At 46.1% G+C, this 19,500-nt stretch overlaps 1 pseudogene; it reads left to right on the top strand.

Annotated features, from left to right (window-relative positions):
- The first annotated feature begins 10,513 nt into the window (after positions 1–10,513).
- LOC136638557 (zinc finger protein 436-like) lies at positions 10,514–17,694 on the top strand (annotated as a pseudogene).
- Positions 17,695–19,500: the final 1,806 nt, after the last annotated feature.

Below are 19,500 nucleotides of genomic sequence, written 5' to 3'. Positions count from 1 at the left end.
GATCCTCATGAAAAATTTGCTGCCCTATACAATGTATAGAACTGTAGCCCTAATGACGAGCTTTGGCAAATGGCCTAGTAGGTCAAGGGAGCCTCCAATTGAAAAAGTTTGGGAACCACTGCCCTGTGGACATTCCCACCACCCGTCATGTAGACTGAATGGGGTTCCATGAAAGTTCTATGAATGGAACTCACTTCCATAGACACTTCCATGAAGGGGGTTCACTCTTGATGGTCATGCCATCATGTGTTCAGTCTTTGTATGAAGGCCCTCTGCGTGTACAGTTCCCTCATGCAGTTGGAAATCCTGATTACCTAGTGTAGCAGCGATTCTTTGGGAGCAACCAAAACCCAGGGGTCAGGTTGCTGGATTTAGGTGCAAGAGCAGAAGCAAATGAATGGTCAGACAGAAAATCAAGAGACAGCAGAAAGATTGAGGGTTGAGAATGCAGAGAGAGACAAGCAGCTTGTACGAGCTTTCTCACTGCCTTTTATTGAACATTTGCAACATGAGTTACATTCCGTTCTTAGATAGTGTGCCACATTAGAATCTCATACAGGGGTGAGAACAATGGGTGCTTCTTCACAGAGTGCTGTATCAGCTATTGTCACACTTCGGCCTGAGAACTAGCACCCCTTTCGGTGTGCCATAACAAGGGGGAGATTTGCCTGCATTGCCATGTCATCAAGGCTTTCTGTGTGCTTCTGCTTAAGCAGCACTAAAACACCACACCTAGGGTTCCTGATTGCATGCAGAGAGCCCTACATGCTTCCAGCCCCTTACACACAATGCCAAATGTGCCCTAGCAGTAAGCCTTGGTCAGCAGATGTGGCCCTGCATCCTCAGCCATGCATTTAGTTTATGGGTGGAAGGGGTATGTTTGCACAGGGCTAATGGGCTATTTCTCATGATCCAAGTTGGTGACCCTACCCAGCTGAGCTGGGAAAAAGAGGCTGTGGGAGCACCATGACCCCAGTACATTTGGGAACCATTGGTAAGTGTAAGGTTTAAATGTGTTAATCATATGTCCCTATTATTCTGAACTTTGACAAGATACATGATATCTCAGGTACTGAGATGTTGCCAGTGCAGCCCAGCATTCACCTTGACGATGTGTCCACATGGATGTGTCCATTTGCTATCCAAATATTTTTCCTTGACAAGGAATTAATATTGCAATTAAACCATCAGATGTTTCATCTGAGGGACAGCAAAGCTTGAAGGCAGCAGAATCAGCCAAAAAAGATGCCTTGTGTGCTTTATTTTTCACTTGGATTCTTGTGCAATATTGTCTTTCAACTCAGTCTTCCCACTGGGCAAATTCAGGGCTTTTAAATTGTGTAAATCTTTGTTGCTTGAGTCTAAACTACATCAAAAATTCCTGTCTGTTTTTTTCCAGCATCAGTGTTTATCTTGGACCTTGACATAGATATTCAAAAACTGTAACATTTGACAGAAATACTTTGTCTATGTTCCTTTCCTTTGGTTACTCAAGCATTAGCCATGATTTTTGAGAAGAATTGCAGGAATGGGCAAGTTCAGCGCAGCTTGACTCAAGTTGAGACCCCAAAACTCGACTCAAAAATGAATCATAATGGGCACTTTCCAAGTTGCCCAGAGTGTTTTTGTAATTCAAGAAGATTTGAGTCTCAAGTCTTTCCCTTTAAAAAAGACCCACCCATGGAAAAAAAACAACAACAGGGCTGCTGCCTGTGTGTGTGTGTGCGCGCGCGCATGTGTGTTGGAGTTCTCTTTAATCGCTCCCCTGATATCCCCACCCATCTGTAAATAAGGCGGAAGGGTGTGGGATGGAATGGGTAAGAGCAGAGGTAGAAGTGGCAAGAGGGAGGACGGTCAATGCTCAGTAGCTACTAGGCTTAGCAGTATGACCCAATCCTTTGCAGCTCTACTCCAAAGTAGTCCCATTTGCGCCAGTTGTTCAATGAAGCTCCCTCTCCCAAGTAACTATGGAGCTCACCTGCCTCCCCACCTACTGCACATCCCTGCAGGAATGATGAGGCCTGTAGCTGAAATTCTTTGCTTACTGTAGCTGAAACAGGTGTCATTACCATGAGGTGCTAGAAGAGCTACACCAGAACTGAGGATGGAAAGCAGAAGCCTGGTTACTTTTGCCAAAGATGCAGGCCATGACCTGGAGCTGAATCAGTTTTAGGTCTCTACCTCCTGAAGGCCTTTGTAATTTCCACCACTTTTCTACCCCTATGGCCTTGGATAATTAATCACTGTGAAAGCAAACTCAGCAGAAGAAAAGAGTTTATTTCCAGAATGACCCTGTAGTCAATTTTTATAGAGGATATTATTCAAGCAGACCCCTAGTTCATACTGGTGCAGCAGGATCTCTTCTTCTGCCAAGATTTACTTTCACAGTGGTTAGCCAGGCACAGAGAGAACAGCTAGCCAAAGTGAAATTTGAAGTGAATTGAGGGTTTTTCCAAAGGCAAAACGGCTGAGAATTTTCAAGAGAAGCCAAATAACTCTCCATGAGACAAGTGAAATTTCTCAGGGGGTTTCTGCATATTCCTAAAACAGTTGATAATTTTCCTCTTCTGCATCCAGATTTTTCGTCCTGTATTGGTACTAAGGGAAGCTTTCCTCTTAAAGCAAATAGCAGCCACAGGGGACCAGTTCCAGATCAGAGACTCCATGTGGTTCCTATTTGGTTTATTTTTAATGTAAATATGCAGGCCCTCATCTTGCAATCTGTACACTGTATGGTTTGGCCACTTCAACAACTACAATAATGAAAAGGGGATCCAAGTACAGCAATGCCATCTCAAGCTGGTTATGACTTGCCAAGCTTCATAATTGGCAAGGAATAGATTGTTGGCTATTTTTTCCCATTATTAAATTAAGTTGGAATTACTTGTGGTTGGAACAGGAAGCACCTACACTGACAGACTTTTCACGCCTGGGCAGAAATTTATGAAGTCTCTATAACAGTGAATGTAAGAAGAGCCCCACTGGATCAGGCCATAGGCCCATCTAGTCCAGCTTCCTGTATCTCACAGTGGCCTACAGTGGCTCAGAGTGTATCTCTGAGGCCCACAGATGCCGCAGGAAGCACACAACACAACAAGAGACCTGCATCCTGGTGCCTGAAGAACATTTAAATGTTCTTACTGCTGGAGGAATAAAGATGTCAAATGCAGTTAGTGTTTCTCAACCAGTTGTACGGGTATCACCAGTGGTGCTTGAGGTGGAGTCTGGTGGAACTCATGGGACCCCTGCTGTCCAGCAGCAAGAATAAGAATGCAACGCAACAAACAGCAGCAGGAGACTTAGGTCGGTTCAGAATTGGTTCAGAATTTCTGAATTCTGCTCTGACTACAATACCTCTCCGACTTGCACTTTTCTGATCAACTTGTCTTTGCATGTTGGACTCTGTAACTCTGAGTCACTTTCTAGCTTAAGGTGGAGAAGCAAGAGGTCATCTCACTCGGGGCACTATCCTAACCAGGTCTACTCAGAAGTAAGTCCTATTGTGTTCAATGGGTGTTACTCCCAGGAAAGTGAAGTTAGGATTGCAGCCTTTGGCACATACTCAGCCAAGGCAGTACCATTCAATTGTGAATTCTTTCCAGATTGGCTGAGGAATCAAACACTTTAAATGGTCATGACTACTTGACCATGACTAGATTTAAAGTGTCTTGATTCCTCAGCCAGTACTGGTGCACTATCCTGAGGTAATGTCAGGATGGAGTGGACAAAATGGTGGTGGGTAGTAGAGTTGAACTAAATGCCCCAAGCACCCTTATGCTTAGTGTATAGTATACCCTTGTGCCTAGTATAAACACGAAACATGGGCCTTTAACTTCACTTTAAACTCAAACATGAGTATGACATGCATGCCCATGCCAGGTTCCCTTGGACCTCCCAGCCCCAAATAGTGCCCCGCCTTCCTTCTCTCTTTGGTCACAAACACACTGAGTTTATGTGATTTGATTTGGCTGGAAATTGTGATACTATCCATATGGTTTTTGATACTCCAGTAACATTTGTTGCAACCAGTTAGTTCTTTAGGCCCAGCCTAAAGGCCCTGGCCTCTTTCCCCTTAAGGGGCGGGGGCAGGGAGGAGGCAGTGATACGATCCCCAGGATCGCGTCGCTAACAGGGCTGCAGGGACTGGGATGCACTCACCGGTCCCTGCAGCAGCCTGTCGTGGATGCGGGGAGCCCTGCACAAGCATCTGCAGGGCTCCCCAGCTCGTCAGAAGTGAAAGTGGAGCGATGACGCTCCACTTCCAGTTTTGTGGAAGTGGAGCGTGTTCGCTCCACTTTCACTTTCTGCTGGCTGGGGAGCCCTGCAGATGCTCGCACAAGGCTCCCTACACCCCGGACAGTCTGCTGCAGGGAATGGTGAGTGTGATAACAATATGCCCAGCTCACAATATGGAAATATCCCAAGATGCCCAGTTCACCCATAAGGCTCTTCCCTGACCAAAAAAGCTATCCCTCTCAGAGAACCAGTTAACTGTGATATTACACCTCCAAGGGTGAACAGAAAGGTCCTAGACAAGGGCAATCAACAAACGAGGATAAAAAGGTTAGGGTAAAAGGGATGAGTCAGAGTGGCAGACCCCCTCTAACGGATATCTCTGTAAACAAACTGCTGATGTGTATTGAATTGCCATCCTCAGATCAACATCCTGTACTGATAACATGCCAAATGTTGTTTTGGGCGTCTGCCTGTATGTTATTTTTCCCTATAAAACCTGCATGATTGCAATCCTTCTGGGTCCTCCAAGGGTGTGGAGGTCCCGTTTGCAAACGAGTAAACGTTAAGAAGTTCTTTGAATTCTCCTGTCGCCTGTTTGATTGTCTCTCCAAAATCCAAAGAACCGTGTGTGTGTTCATTCGGGGTCAAGTGCATCCCAGTCCCTGTAGCTCCGTTAGCAATACGATCCTGGGAATCGTGTCGCTGCTTTTCCCCCACCCCCTGCCTCCCCCCGCCCCTGCAAGAACTTACAGCAGTGCAAACTCTCTATGAAAGTTTGAAAACCACTGCCTTATACCAATTCCCCCCCCCCCCCCACACACACACCCGCAGCCTACCATGCAAAATATATGTAACCGGAGCTGTAGCCATGGGTGGCAGTTTTCAAGCTAATGCAATACTATCACCTTTTCCATGCATAACACATTTAAATGTTCTTACTGCTGGAGGAATAAAGATGTCAAAAGCAGTTAGAGCTATGACAGTGTGTTAGTTGCAAATAAAACAAAAGCTATAACTGAAATAAATGCCACAGATAAACAGCCCGCTGCGCAAGGAGGGTTCAGCTGTGAAGCTTTATCTTAGCTTTATGGCTATGGGACAGATCAAGCCACTGCTTTTTTTTTCCCCAGGTACTACAGAAGCCATCTGAATAAAGTCAATGATAAACTAATGCCCGTCACAATTATTCCATAAAACATTTGATGGGGCTGCATTCAGTTTTTATATTATTAGTACTTTTGATTCTGAAAAAAAGATTGAACAAGTTATGAGTACAGCAAGATAAAGTTGAACTGTTTTAGTTGCGTGAGGGGAGAGCATATGAGAAGCCAGCCTTTGTTGTAGCATGTATAAGCTAATTCCATTAAGCTCTGGTGTGCAATGAGGAATATTTTCTAGGGTTGGCACCAAAATTAAAAAAAAAAAAATGAAGTGAATTTCAGGATCCCCCCCCCCCCCCCCCGGAAAATTTTCAAGGGAAGCCAAATGATTTCTTTTAAGACATATAAAATATCTAAGGGTCTTGGCATATCTCTAATATTTTCTCACAGTTGGGTGTAATTTATTTATTTAATGCATTTTTATCCTGCTTTCCTTCCCCCGAGGGGACCCAAAGTGCACGCACACACACTGTACCTCACCACTCATTCTTTGGGAACGGACCTTGACACCAATGGTGTGACAAGTGACTGATGTTGCTGGCCAATCCTGTATGCTATCTTGGTGTCAGCTATGAACGAAGCAGCACAGAAAGTGCCCATGAGGAAGCTACAACCGTAAAGCTCACGTAATGTAAAAAAAATAGTCCAATTTTCATAAAAACAAGAAAAAGCAATGTGCAGTTGCCTCTCCAACATGAATAGGCAATTCATTTGTATAGAATCTTGTCTGGCAGAAAAAGGGGTGACAATATGCGTTAACCAGGTTGGGCGCTGGCTAAAGGCTCATTCCATCAGAAGGCCCTTCTACAGTTTGAGCCAACCTTTGAAACCTCTGTATTGGTTGCAATGGTTGTGTCAGATGCACCATCAGGGCAGATGGAGAACGCTATGGGGAGGGGGCCCAGGCAGAGCTTTGCCCCAGAGTTCGCCAGCCCACTGGCATCAGCACTGATCATGAAGCAAGCGTTTGAGCTTTGCCAAAATAAATGTGGGGCACACATTTCTTTGCTGCAAGTATGCCCATGCGTAGGATGGGAAGGTCCAGTATGGAATGGAAGTTGTCTTTGCTAGTCTACGAGTGTTTCTCCCTTACCCCCCCTTCTTTGCCCCCTTGCCTTAATTTGCCCCCTTGCCCACCCAATGTGCTGCTAATTTTCCTTCCTGAACATCCAGGTGTTAAGACATCACTCAAGTTAGAATCAGAAATCTACAAAATCTTCTTTGACCCCAGGCAGCAGATAGATGCCTTAGCGATGCCACTGACTGGGGAGAGGCAGCAGAGCAAGCGGGTGGTGAGCTGCTGGGGGGAGCAGGTGGGTTCCAATTTTCACTTTTTAAAAAGCCCAGGCGTGATGTCACTTCCGGTTGTGACATCACTTCCGGGGCAACATTTTGGCACCGGGCTACATGATCATTAGCTACGCCACTGGGTCCATGCACAATCCCAGTTGCCTGCAGTCAGTTACTGAGCATCATCTGCCATTGTTTTATCTCTGGGGAAGGGAAGTAAATATTGTTTATGTACTGTGTTTACATATGAATGTCTTTGGGCTTTACTGTATTGGGGTCTGGTAATCTAGTGGTGAGCATTGCAAATATACAGCTGGTCGCTGATAGACAGATAAATGGATTGTCCTCGGGCACCTGGGAAGTCATTCATGCATGTTCTTAGGTTGTACAGAAGCAAAGTAATTTTGTGTACTAATATTGGCGAGCTGTAGTTTGTCAAGGCTAAGGATATAAAGACAAAAGGAAATGAAAATGACCTCTTGTTAGTAGCCCAAATGAGTCTAATAATCCTTTTAAATATGGACAGAGTGTGGGGTTTGAAATCACTAATAGTAGTTTTCTATTGGCGCAATTCCACTGACCTCAGTGGAATTATTTTAGAATCACACTGGATTAATTAAAAAGAAAATCAGGCCCGAGGATATTTATATATTACATGTATCCTCCTCCTTTTTTTCTTTTTCTTTTTCCTTATGGGGGAATTAAAAGGATACCATGGAGGTGGGGCTTTACATCCCTTTTCAAGGATTTTCTATTTAGTGGTAATTATAATTTTGTGCAATGCAGTGTTGCTGCAGAATACAGAAGGGACTAAACTATTATTTATTATCACTGGTTATTAGCCAAGCTAAAATTGTAAAGCAAGAGGAAAAAAATAATTTTTTTTGTTACAGTATTTTTGTTATACATCTAATTAGAGTTTTAAAGCTGCATGAGCGTTTTCCTGAAAGGATATATTTAAGATGCTTTTTTGAAATTGCGATTGGAACAACATTTGTTTTGTGTGTTAAACAGAAAGCCTTTTGGCAGCAGTATCCTTTAGTTTTGAAAACTGCCAAGAATTATTTGCTTATCTGCAGAATTTCAACGGTTCTCTCTGCCTGTAAGTCATATGGAAGCAGAGCTGTAATAAACAAGATTCTGTAGCAGAACGGCTGGGCGTACTGTAAACATACATTATTATGTTCACAACCTAAGCAGTTTGCACTTCCCTGTTATTAAGAGGGGAGGAAGAGAAATGGGGGGGGAAGGAGGGAGGGAGGGAAGGAGGGGAGACATTAAGTCAAGCCTGGATATTCTAATGTAATTTGGAAAGGGCTGCAGAGTTGTCTAAATGATAATGGTATTTGACAGTTTGATATGTATTTATAGCTGTTGCCAGCCCTGGCTGAATACTATATAGGATTATCAGGGATTTTCTGGGTTTATCACCACAGGCATGCAGGATTAACAGCCTGATGAAGTCAAAAAGAATTATTCAGCCAATCCTATCAGTATACTTATATGGCGCCCTTCACACAAGGTCCCAGAGCGCTATATATAAAACACAATAACCACCGGGAAAAAGGCAAGGCAAAATGAAAATAAAAGTCTTCAATCTGGGCTTGGAATCCACAAAGGAGCTTCAAACGGCTACTGAAAATCACCCAGCCCAAACCCTAATCCAGAGAATGCTGCAAATCTGTGAAAGGGGGCCACTGCAGAGTGTGCAAAGAATTTGAATCCAACTCCTACGTTACTGGAGAGTTTAGAACAAGAGGAAGCTATTTTTTAGTGGAGACACAAATTATCAGCAAGTTGCAGGAACCAAGCTGAATCAGCTTGACATGAAATGGCTTTAAAGTGGGGAACTTGGCACTGTGGCAAGACTCGAGTTGAGTCCCGAGTCTCTGCCCCCGCAACTTGACCAGTGCATGAGTCCTAGCAGGGATCCTTTGCTGACTTGCCCCCCCCCCCAAATAAATAAATTCCTGAGTCATTTTGACTTGAGTCAGTGTCTTTTGGGTCAGGCACGCCAGGGCACAGACCAAAAGGGACTGGGAGGCATCTGAGCTTGGCGGGTTGGGATGGACAGTGGGAAGGAACAGAAGCAACAAGTGGAAGTGTTGCGTGGCAGCAGCTGGGAGGCTAATGTTAAGAGTATGACCCAATCCTTTGCAGCTCTACTCAGAGGTAGTCCCATTGCCTGACATTCAATCAGGCAGCTTCTTCCTCCCAGGTAACAATGGCCAGAAATGTTGTAGGATCTCAGAAAATGTTTGTGTATATTGTTTGAAGATTAGCATACACATTTTGGGGGCGCTTACATAGTTTTATATATTGTAAATTCATAGAAATTTTGATCCAATGGTCATATGAAATTATGATTCAATGGAGAAGGGAAGGGACCCAAAGGAAACTTAGAACCTCCTGATAAAATTCCTCTCAGAGACCTTACTTCCCCATCCCCAATTAGGGCAGCCTTTTACAGGGTCTGTGGGGAAAGAGTCCTGGAGGCAAGCAGCCTGCTCTGGGGTCACTGGTAAAAAAGGCCAAACCCATCCTTGTTTTATTCTTCATGTGCTACTGGGCTCTGCCCCAGAGAGCAGGCAAGCAGCAAGTCAGGGCTGTAGGACTTGGTTGCCAGCAGTTATGGAGCAGGGCTGTGCTGGGGCACCCACTGCCAGGAGGAAAGCCCAGTCAGGCAGCCAGAGGGGTGAATGGAGGCAAAAATAACAGCTGCTGCTCTGTTAACACTCAGGAGGCCAGTATATGGAATGGGGAGGACTAGCTCCTGATGCCCCCCTTCCCAGCTCCTGGAAACCCTTAATAAGATTTCTTAGGGGAAAGAGAGGGTTGAATGGAACCAGGATGGACCAATATCTTTCCTGAACAGGAACTCGCCAGCCCCTCATGAGAAATCCATTGTAAATGCTGTAGAAAAGAATCCTCTGCCTGGCAGCAAACCCCGAGATCCACTTGCTGGGGGGAAAAATGTGTTTGGAAACTTACGGTATGCACAAAGGAGAAATGCCAGTTTATGCAGGAGAGACGGAGAAAAGGGAGAGCAAAGATCAATGGCAGAGATAGATTTGTTAACTATGTGTAATGGATCTGCTGGGCTCAGGACTACATTTGCCAAGAAGCCCTGCTGTGCCCTGGGAATCTGACCCTGAGAGGGGGAGGAGGCTCTGCCAGATGCTGGAGGAGGAGGGAGTGGGAGGCCTGAGCCCAGGGAGAGAGGGAAGCCTGGAGCAGGTGTGTGGAGGAGGCCAGCCAGGGAGGGAGCGGCAGCTCTGGGTGCGGAGGGAGGGAGGGAGGCGGAGCTGGGCTGGAGGCTGCACTGGGAAGCCCAGGAAGGAAGGGCTGCTGGACTCTCCTGCTCCCTGTGGAGGGAGCCTGTTGGGACTGGCAGCCACAGGGCCTGGTTGAGGGCCTCCTGCAGCCCCCTTGGGGGACTCTGTTCCTGTGCCCTTCCCAGTGATTGCCTTCTGCAGCCTTCCCTTCCCTATGAAACCATCAGTTCTCCAGAGCCAGAGATCAGGGTAATTGCTGGACCCCCCCCCCCCAGTGTCAGTGCAGAGAGGCAAAGCTTCTCTCCTGACCCTCCTCCAGCCAAGACAGCCTCTAATGGGAAGACAGTCAGCTTCCAGCCATCAGGACTAAGAGCCAAGAAGTTCCTCTCTGGTTCTGCCCAAATCTCCTCTGTAGCCATCGCCTCAAATAGTGGAAAAGAATTCAAGCATGTACCTGAAGCAGGATTTAAACATTTAATATCTCATATCGGTCTCCTTTCTCTCCCTGACAGATAGAAAAGAAAGCAAATGAAACCTTGTCGAGGAACAGAAATGGCTGCTGCTTATCCAGGCCAGGTATGGGAGATTTACAGGGGACAACTTGGGTTTCTCCTGTAACATTCCCAGCCATAGTCTTTTCACCGCAGTCTGGACTATCTGTACCATGCTTGTTTCCCTGCTGTTAACCTCATTGACTTCCTCCTTTCCCTGTACCCCAAAATTTTCCTTCTTCAGGGTTACTCTGCGAAAAGCCTGGCTAATCAACCTCCACTCCTTCTCTCTCCTCCCCTCTCCTTTTCATCTCCTTCTCGCTTCTTTCCTTAGTGCTCCATTGTGTGTGCATGTTGGTGGGCAACCCCCCCCCCCCCGTAATGTAAGGGAGACACTGCCCATTTCTTTCTTGCATTCAGGAAACACAAATTTTCCTCACTTTCCTTTCTGGAATGCAGTCCTGGCCTTGACTGAATTCCTAATAGGAAATTTCTCCTTTTTTCAGGGCCCAATTTCAATTGAAGAGATAGCCATGTATTTCAGCCGTGAAGAATGGGGTCAGCTGAGTCCATGTCAAAGGCGCCTGTATGACGCTGTTTCGATGGAGAATTATGAAAACGTGGTCTTTGTAGGTAAGGAGGATTCTTTGGCCCTTAATTGATAGATGCCCCAGGTGTCAACCTTTCTTACAATGGATATTGCCAAAGGGAGTTGGTGGCCAGATGGCACAACCTGGGCATGGCTGCTGCTATGCCTGATGGCACCACATTCTCCCTTTCTGGCCAACCCAGATCTGAGTCTCTTGATAAAGAGGATAGCTCCAGCTTGGAGATGTGGTGCCATAAATTAGCTGGAAGTCCCTTGGCTGCCCTTTGGAGGAGGTGGTCATGCTTTAGAGCGCACTTCCCCCTATGTTTGGGCTTCTGTGTATGGGACCCACCTGATAGCATAAATATTCCTGCATAAACAGTGAAGTGGTATTGAAAGCTCAAATGGGAGAGCAGTGGGGGGCTGATGTCTCTGGGTAATTTGGGACTTCCTTGTGTAGAATGTACAGGAATGAGAAATGTCTTTCCGTGAGGGAGAGGTTGGAGTACAAAGCAGAGAAGGAGGAAAATACTTCCACTGCAGACAGTGCTATGATGGCTCTTCTTATAGGATCCTGGGAATTGTAGTTTCTGGAAGTTGCTGAGAAGTAAATGTCAGAGATGATAACTGATTCTTCAGGTTCAGTGTTGTCTGATGAAACCCAGGGGAGGAACATGTACTGATGGCAGGAGGCCTCAGATCCCAGAGGCCTAGAGGCAATGGCGTACCCAGGGCAATACCTGATGTCATGACGTCAGCAGCATGACATCATCAGCGCGCTCACACTCCAACTGCTTCCTGATGGGGAAGCAGTTGGAGTGTTGCTGGGCAGCTGGCCGGGCGATTTCGCCCGACTGCTGCCAACAGGGCACATGTGCTCTGCTTCCCTGACAGGGAAGCAGTTGGAACGCAAGGGCGCACTTGGTAACTGGCTGGGCAATTTTGCCTGACTGGCTGCCGAGAGGGCTCATGTGCTCCAACTGCTTTCTGACGGGGAAGCAGTTGGAGTGCATGCTCTGGCACCTCCCCTCAATGGCACCCAGGGCTTGCACCCATGTCTTACCGCAGAGGCCGTACACCCCTGCCTAGAGGAAGGTCACACTTTCAATTGTCAGAGCTATCACACACACCCTGCCCCCACTCTATTGATTTAATGCATGACTGCACCCTGCTTACACAGCACATTTGACTCAGTGAACAAATGCCTCATCCTGGGAGCTTCCAGACTTGGAATTGAGACATACAAGAACATTTGAAAAACGTAGGCAGCCTCATGAACTTCACGTCTAAATTCAATCAAAGTCTACATTGATGAAGCAACTGGCCTCCAGAATTAGCTACTTCACCCTTAGTGATGCAAAACAATCTCAGCACACATTTAGGGCTGTGGATGAGCCATCAAGCTACAAAAGCAAGTTCCTTGATGAGCTCACTCCAGAAATGATCCCATAGTGTTGTGCACCCTAGATGGACCGCCAGATCCCCTGAATCAAAGTTTGGCTTCTTGCAGTGTCTCATAGGAAGTATAGTGTGTTAGCAGGAAAGTCTAGCCCTCTCTTTTCTGTCAAAAAAGGGAGTTGAATGTCCATGTGAAAGCAGGCTCAATGCTCTGAGAATTGCTACTCATGGCTCTTTGAAGCTGTACATTTTTTTTTGCCAAAAGCATCCAGGTGCCAATTACCGTGAGTTTTGCATTACCTCTAAATTAAGTGTCCAGAATGTGTCTGATAGTTACCCCAGGTCAGAATGAACTTCTTATCCAGTATTCAGTAGGAGCTAGAAATAATTGGGGTGCCCCTTTTAATTAAGTTACAATCCCCTTCCATGAATTATGAATTATAGTACAATTTCAAAATAGAGATGGGGGTAGGTCAAACAAATGATTTTTCCTTGTTAGTGAGATGTTAATTGTAGGCTTTTTTGTAGACCTCATTTAGGCTTATAATAGGCTTTGGTCCCCCCCCTTCTCAGGTAGCCCCTAAAGCCTTATAATAGGGGATACCCACTCCCAAGTGGGGAGTTTCCTAACCACTTCCTTCTCCTTTACTGAAAATCCTCTTGATGACCCAGGACTCTGCTGTAGATGCCAATCCTGTAGCAGAATTTTGGGAAATGTTTGCCTTTAGACCAGTGGTTCCCAAAATGTTATCATTTAGCATTTGTGCACCACAATCCTGAGCGGCACATGGGCCAGCGCAAGTCCCTTGTGCCAGGGCACGTTTGCACCTCCTTGGGAGTTGGCAAGGCCAGAGCACAGAGGCGTGCTGGCCTGCGGAGGCTGACTTCAGCCTCTGCACCAATGGAGGCACTGAGCCTTACGTCAGCCCAGCTGGGCCGATGCAAGGCTCTGGGGTGGGCGGGGGGGGGAGGCAGGGAGTAGGCAGGGAGTAGTTATACTAGATCCCAACCCTGTGTTCCCAGGGAGCTCAGAGTGGCTTGAAGCTGCTCCACTCTCCTTTGACTTGTGCCACCTCAGGAGGTGGTGCAAGTCTGAGGAGACCCATTGGGGCCAGGGTGCCTTACCCAGGGAAGGGGAAAATTTTCCCCTTGCCTCTGGCTGAGCTGATTCTGGCCCCTATCCTGCGCTAGATACAGTGCAAGCTTCTTGGCTTGCCTGTTCCAGTGCAGGATAGGATTGCGCCCTTAAAAACATAAGGACCCACCTAAATATATCTCATCCTGAACGTTGAGGCCTGGCTTGTTGGGCTGGCTGTGACGCACCAGAAATTGGACCGTGACCCACCAGAAATTGGGTCACGGTCCACTATTTGGGAAGCGCTGATTTTGACTAAGTGGGGAGTGGAGATCTGGAAAGATCTTTGGTCCTGTCTCTTAATTGACTCTGCTGAGCCCACTACAGACTATGCAGGATGAACTGAGGACCTGGACAATAGGAAAGAAATGCCTTGTCTTGAAGCACAAATGAGTTATCCATGTCCCTGAGAACTCCATCCTCATTGCGGACAACAACAAAAACCTTAACATTTTTCTCCAGAGAAAGGGAACCTCCTTCACCTTCAGGATCAAGTAACAACCCCTGCTTTCTGCCACCTTATCTTTCTTCAAAATACTTCTTGCCGGTCAATTGGTCCTCTCAGATATGTGCTAATTATTTTGCTGGCACAAGTCCAATGAGTCTTGGGGTGGGTCTAAGCCAGCACAGGGGGATAGGGTCCAGGCATGCACTGCTTTTTCAAGATCCACCCCTTCCTGCCCCCAAACTACTCTGCTCTTGACCGTGTTCCTCCCCAACTGCTCCCTCCATCTCCTGCTTTGGTGAGGCCTCCAAGAGCTGCTGCTATGTGCGTAGCACCTTCAGCTGTTTGCACAGGCTGTTTCTCTTCCCTCTCTGCCATAGCAACTCCAGACTTCAGGTTAGATTAACCCCTTGTTTCCGTGTGTGTGTGTGTGCATACACACATTAGATTATGATGTCATTTTATATAGGCAGGAATAGTTTTATTTACCAAGATGATACGTGTTGGCCCATATCAGTGGCAATTGTATGTAGTTATTAAATGCTTTACCATTTTTTTTGTACCGTATATCAATTGTATATATTTTTTTTCTGGGAGCAATGTTGCCACCCCTTTCCTTGAGCCTGCCAAGCCACTTTAGGAGGCTCAGCTTCCCCCCCCCCCCCGCCCATTCACAGGTATTGAGCCCTGTGCCAGGTCACCTAGATAATCAAGTGGGGTACTGCTACCAAAATAGTCACTACTCCACAGGAAGCACTGCTGCCCCTAGGTTGATCACAAGTGGGTCCTGAGATTTTAGTGGGTCCTGTGCTTTTCCCAAAGCAGGATTCCTGGTTACCAGGGTGACAGGGACACTAGGGAGGTGGGTTCTGGGCTGGACCCCAATATAAGGGGTTCAATCAGTGCCAGTAATGAGATGGTAGTGGCAGGTTGGAAGGCTTAGGGTTCTATCTTCATAGCTACTGGGGGACATCCTAACCCAAGGAAGCAGTCCTGTGCAGAAGACGATGAGGATGGGGGTACTGGGTAACCCCCTCCCCTTTCAATGCCCATCCAAGGCCATAGGGAAGGCTATCACACCAGGGGGCAGCATCCTTCACAGGTGGATGAAGAGGGATGACCCAGAGGCCCAGCAAGCAAGTAGCATTCGTACAACATGGGCGAAACCTCCCTCCAACCTAGACTAGGGACTAATTAATTAAAATTATTAAAATTTATTAAAATTTTAATAATAATAAAAGAGTAAAAATAAGTAATTTAATTAATAAAATTATTATAAGCAAGTGACCAAAGAACTGGTGCCAATCAGGTAACCCTGTTCCTTTTTTGTCTTCACCATGCATGTGTCTCCAGCGCGCTTGTTTCCTATGGGGGAAACAGATATAAAATGCGGAGTTACCTGACCCTTGTGCCTTCTGTTCTTTTCTCCTTTGCTCACCTGTAGATCACTTGCTGCTACTGTGATCTTTCATTTGACCCACTGGCACCCCTATTCCAGCTGCCGCTGAAGGGCCACTGTGCCAAGCTAGCACCTGGAACTGATAACCACTCGCTGCCGTTTTCCATCCTTCTTCCCCTTTTCTTTCATACAGCACTACCAACAGCCAGCGTTCTGGACAGTTATTTTTTGTGGAGCACCTTGCAGTGCTCCCTTTCTCCCAGGGAAGCTCCATCCCTCTTGTCCTGCTCCCCTCCTTGAAACATAGAAACCCCTTCTGCCTTGTTGCATTTTGCTTTCAAACAGGAGGGGTGCTGATCTTGGCAGTCTAGCCTCGCAACTCCTGCAACAACAGAAACAGACAGGGAACCTTGGTTGTTTTCAGTGCAGCCTCAGCATCAACCCCCCAAACCCCCTTTAGCTTTCGACAAGCTTTCTTGTGCACACACGAAGTGACAATATGCTAAGTACAGTGGACCTGCTTTATCCATGAATTTAACTATCTGTGGATGCGACAAATGAGGGAGTCCCCTTTGGAAATCATTTTAAAAAATAAAAGTGAGTAAGAAAATAGCCTTCCACAGCATCATGCCACAAAACTGTGCCATTTTCAGGGATTCAGAGCAGTCTTCCGAGCTCCTGCAAGCAGCCGTGTTGTCGCATGATGCATTCTGGGGCAAGCCAGGACCCAGAAGTGGCTTACAGAAGCTGCAGGCTCTGCAGTGCTGCCAATGGCATGATTTTGTGACACAATGGTAAGGAAGGCAATTTTCTAATCATTTTTATTTTTTTAAATGGTTTTCAAAGGGACTCCAGTATCTGCGAAACTGAGCCCTTGAACGTATTGAGGGACGATACCTCTGTCTCTTCTTTCTTTGTGTGGAGAAAAGGAGTGTTATTTTCATTCTGTTTTATGTATTTGTTTAGGATTATTTCAATGTGTTTTTTCTTTCTATTTTAAAAACTGTTTTATGGAAGACCCATGTTCAGCCCCAGGCCTCCTTCTGGGCAGATTTCCTTAACCAACAGAGCAGCTGTTCAAACACGGGGCTGTTCAGTTACATAAAGGGTTCCCTTTGAGCAGGCACAGTGCCATTTGGGAGGGTTTGTCCCTTGGGAAAGACGTGCAGGGAGGCCAGAGTTTGTGTCACTCCTCAGGCAGTGACTACTGCAGGTAAAGTGGAGCCGTTTGGGAGTTCCATTAGACACCCCACCCCCTGACTCAGGGACACATGGAGCGGGGATATCACACTTTCCCAGATAGTTGTGATAAAAGTTGTTCCTTTTGGTTTCTTACTGCATTTCTTTTCTTATTTCAACAGCATTGGTTTGGAACAAGACTGGAAGAAAGAAGGAGCAGACTATATCTTCACAGCAAAGAGACCACACAGGGGAGAAGCCATATAATTGCCGAGCGAGTGAAATGACCTTCAATCAGATCAGGAAACTTAAGCATCACCAGAGAACCCATAAGGGGAAGAAATCCTGTATGTGCCAGAAGAGTGGAAAGATATTCAATATCAGTCATCTATTCCTTCATAGAACTCACACAAGGGAGAAACCCTGTAAGTGCCAGAAGTGTGGAAAGAGCTTCAATGCCAGCAAAAGTCTTCTATTACATCATAGAATCCACACAGGGGAGAAACCCTATAAGTGCCAGGAGTGTGGAAAGACCTTTAGTCAGAGTTGTAATCTTACTAGCCACCAGAGAACTCACACAGGAGAGAAACCCTGTAACTGCCAGGAGTGCGGAAAGGTCTTTAGTCAGAGTGGTAATCTTACTAGACACCAGAGAACCCACACAGGAGAGAAACCCTGTAAGTGCCAGGAGTGTGGAAAGGTCTTTAGTCAGAATGGTAATCTTGCTAGACACCAGAGAACCCACACAGGGAAGAAATCCTATAAGTGCCAGGAGTGTGGAATGACCTTCAGTCAGAGTGGTAATCTTATGAGCCACCAGAGAATCCACACAGGAGAAACCCTATAAGTGCCAAGAATGTGGAATGACCTTCAATCAGAGTAGTCATCTTATAACCCATCATAGAACCCACACAGGGGAGAAACCCTATAAGTGCCAAGAGAATGAAATGAACTTCAGTCAGATTAGTGGTCTTAAGTGCCACCATAGAACCCACACAAGGGGGAAACCCTCTAAGTGCCTGGAGTGTGGAATGACCTTCAATCGGAGTGGGACACATAAGTGCCATCTGAGAGCCCTCATAGGGCAGAAACCCTAAAAATGCCAAAAGTGTGAAATGAACTTCAGTTAGAGTGGTAGTCTTATTAGCCATCAGAGAACCCACTCAGAAGAGAAACCTAATGCAGCTTAGGAGTGTTAAAATTGGTTTTGTGCTCAGTCAGGCAACAAAAGTTGACTCCCTTGTTTGCATCAAATAGTGCTGTTTGATAAATTCCTGCTACTTCTGCTGTGTTCGTATGAAATGTAGATGAAGTACCTTGCTTGTTCTTGTTTTTTGAAAAATAAAATGTGTTTCGAAATTGTCCTGTTTATTATTTCCTAGACTCTATGGACTGGGTGTTGCTCAGTCATTGTCCAAGTTGGGTTCCAGCACCAATCACTCTGATGCACTGAATCCTCAATTTAACAGACCTCAATGTGACAAACTTTTTAGAAGTCAATTTCACAAACTTCAGAAATGGATACTTCCTGCTCCACTGAAAATTAGTTCTACACACGTCTCCATTGACTTCATTACATTTAGATTTAACGGACTTTCAGCATTAATGGAACCCCTTGTATTATTCCATTAAATTGAGGATTCACTGTACAACTTCATTTTCCATTCTTATCAGGAAAAGTTATAACACCCTAATTTCCCTAATAATTTTTTGTCTACAATTTTGCTTGGTTTTCGCAATCAATAACACTAAACTTTGTAGGAAGTTAAGAACATAAGAACAGCCCCACTGGATCAGGCCATAGGCCCATCTAGTCCAGCTTCCTGTATCTCACAGCGGCCCACCAAATGCCCCAGGGAGCACACCAGATAACAAGAGACCTCATCCTGGTGCTCTCCCCTACATCTGGCATTCTGACTTAACCCATTCCTAAAATCAGGAGGTTGCGCATACACATCATGGCTTGTACCCCATAATGCATTTTTCCTCCAGAAACCCGTCCAATCCCCTTTTAAAGGCGTCTAGGCTAGACGCCAGCACCACATCCTGTGGCAAGGAGTTCCACAGACCGACCACGCGCTGAGTAAAGAAATATTTTCTTTTGTCTGTCCTAACCCGCCCAACACTCAATTTTAGTGGATGTCCCCTGGTTCTGGTATTATGTGAGAGTGTAAAGAGCATCTCCCTATCCACTCTGTCCATCCCCTGCATAATTTTGTATGTCTCAATCATGTCCCCCCTCAAGCGTCTCTTTTCTAGGCTGAAGAGGCCCAAACGCCGTAGCCTTTCCTCATAAGGAAGGTTCCCCAGCCCAGTAATCATCTTAGTCGCTCAATTACTCAAGTTGAGTAATTGGACTCTTTCCTAAACTGTTTCTTTCCCAAACTCCACCCAGGCCAGATTGTACTAGTCTTGTTAATGTCCTTCAGGAAGCACAACTGAAGACAGTGACTACAAAGCAGTGATGGTGGGAATAGGTGCCCCAAGTCCATGCCAGTTTGGTACTAGCCAGGTTGGGAAGGTAGGTTGTTCAATTACGGTATTTGGATGAGGGAGGAGGAGTTTGAACAAGTTTCATCAGCAGATACTTATGGCCCAACCCTATCCCTTGCTGGTGTGTAGGGTTGCCAGTGCAGCAGCCACTTGTATCCTGTGCTCTATCTAGCAAAGGACAAATCAGGCTGGGAGAGGTAAGGAAAAAAATAATAGTATTTACCGCTCTGGTGGTTGCCCAGACCCTATGAGACCCCTCAGATCAAGGCCAGCTCTTTTGCTGACATAGTGGCAGAGGCCATGTCCGAGCTGGGCCAAAGGCTTACCCTTCCTTTTACCCTTCCCCTGGGTAAAGTGAGTAGCTCCGCAGTGGGGCTACTCGATTCCATGATGACCCAAAGGTCAGCGTA

Source organism: Tiliqua scincoides, chromosome 2 (assembly GCF_035046505.1).
Source record: "Tiliqua scincoides isolate rTilSci1 chromosome 2, rTilSci1.hap2, whole genome shotgun sequence".
In the NCBI taxonomy this organism is placed as follows: domain Eukaryota; kingdom Metazoa; phylum Chordata; class Lepidosauria; order Squamata; family Scincidae; genus Tiliqua; species Tiliqua scincoides.
This window is presented reverse-complemented; position numbering and strand designations above follow the sequence as displayed.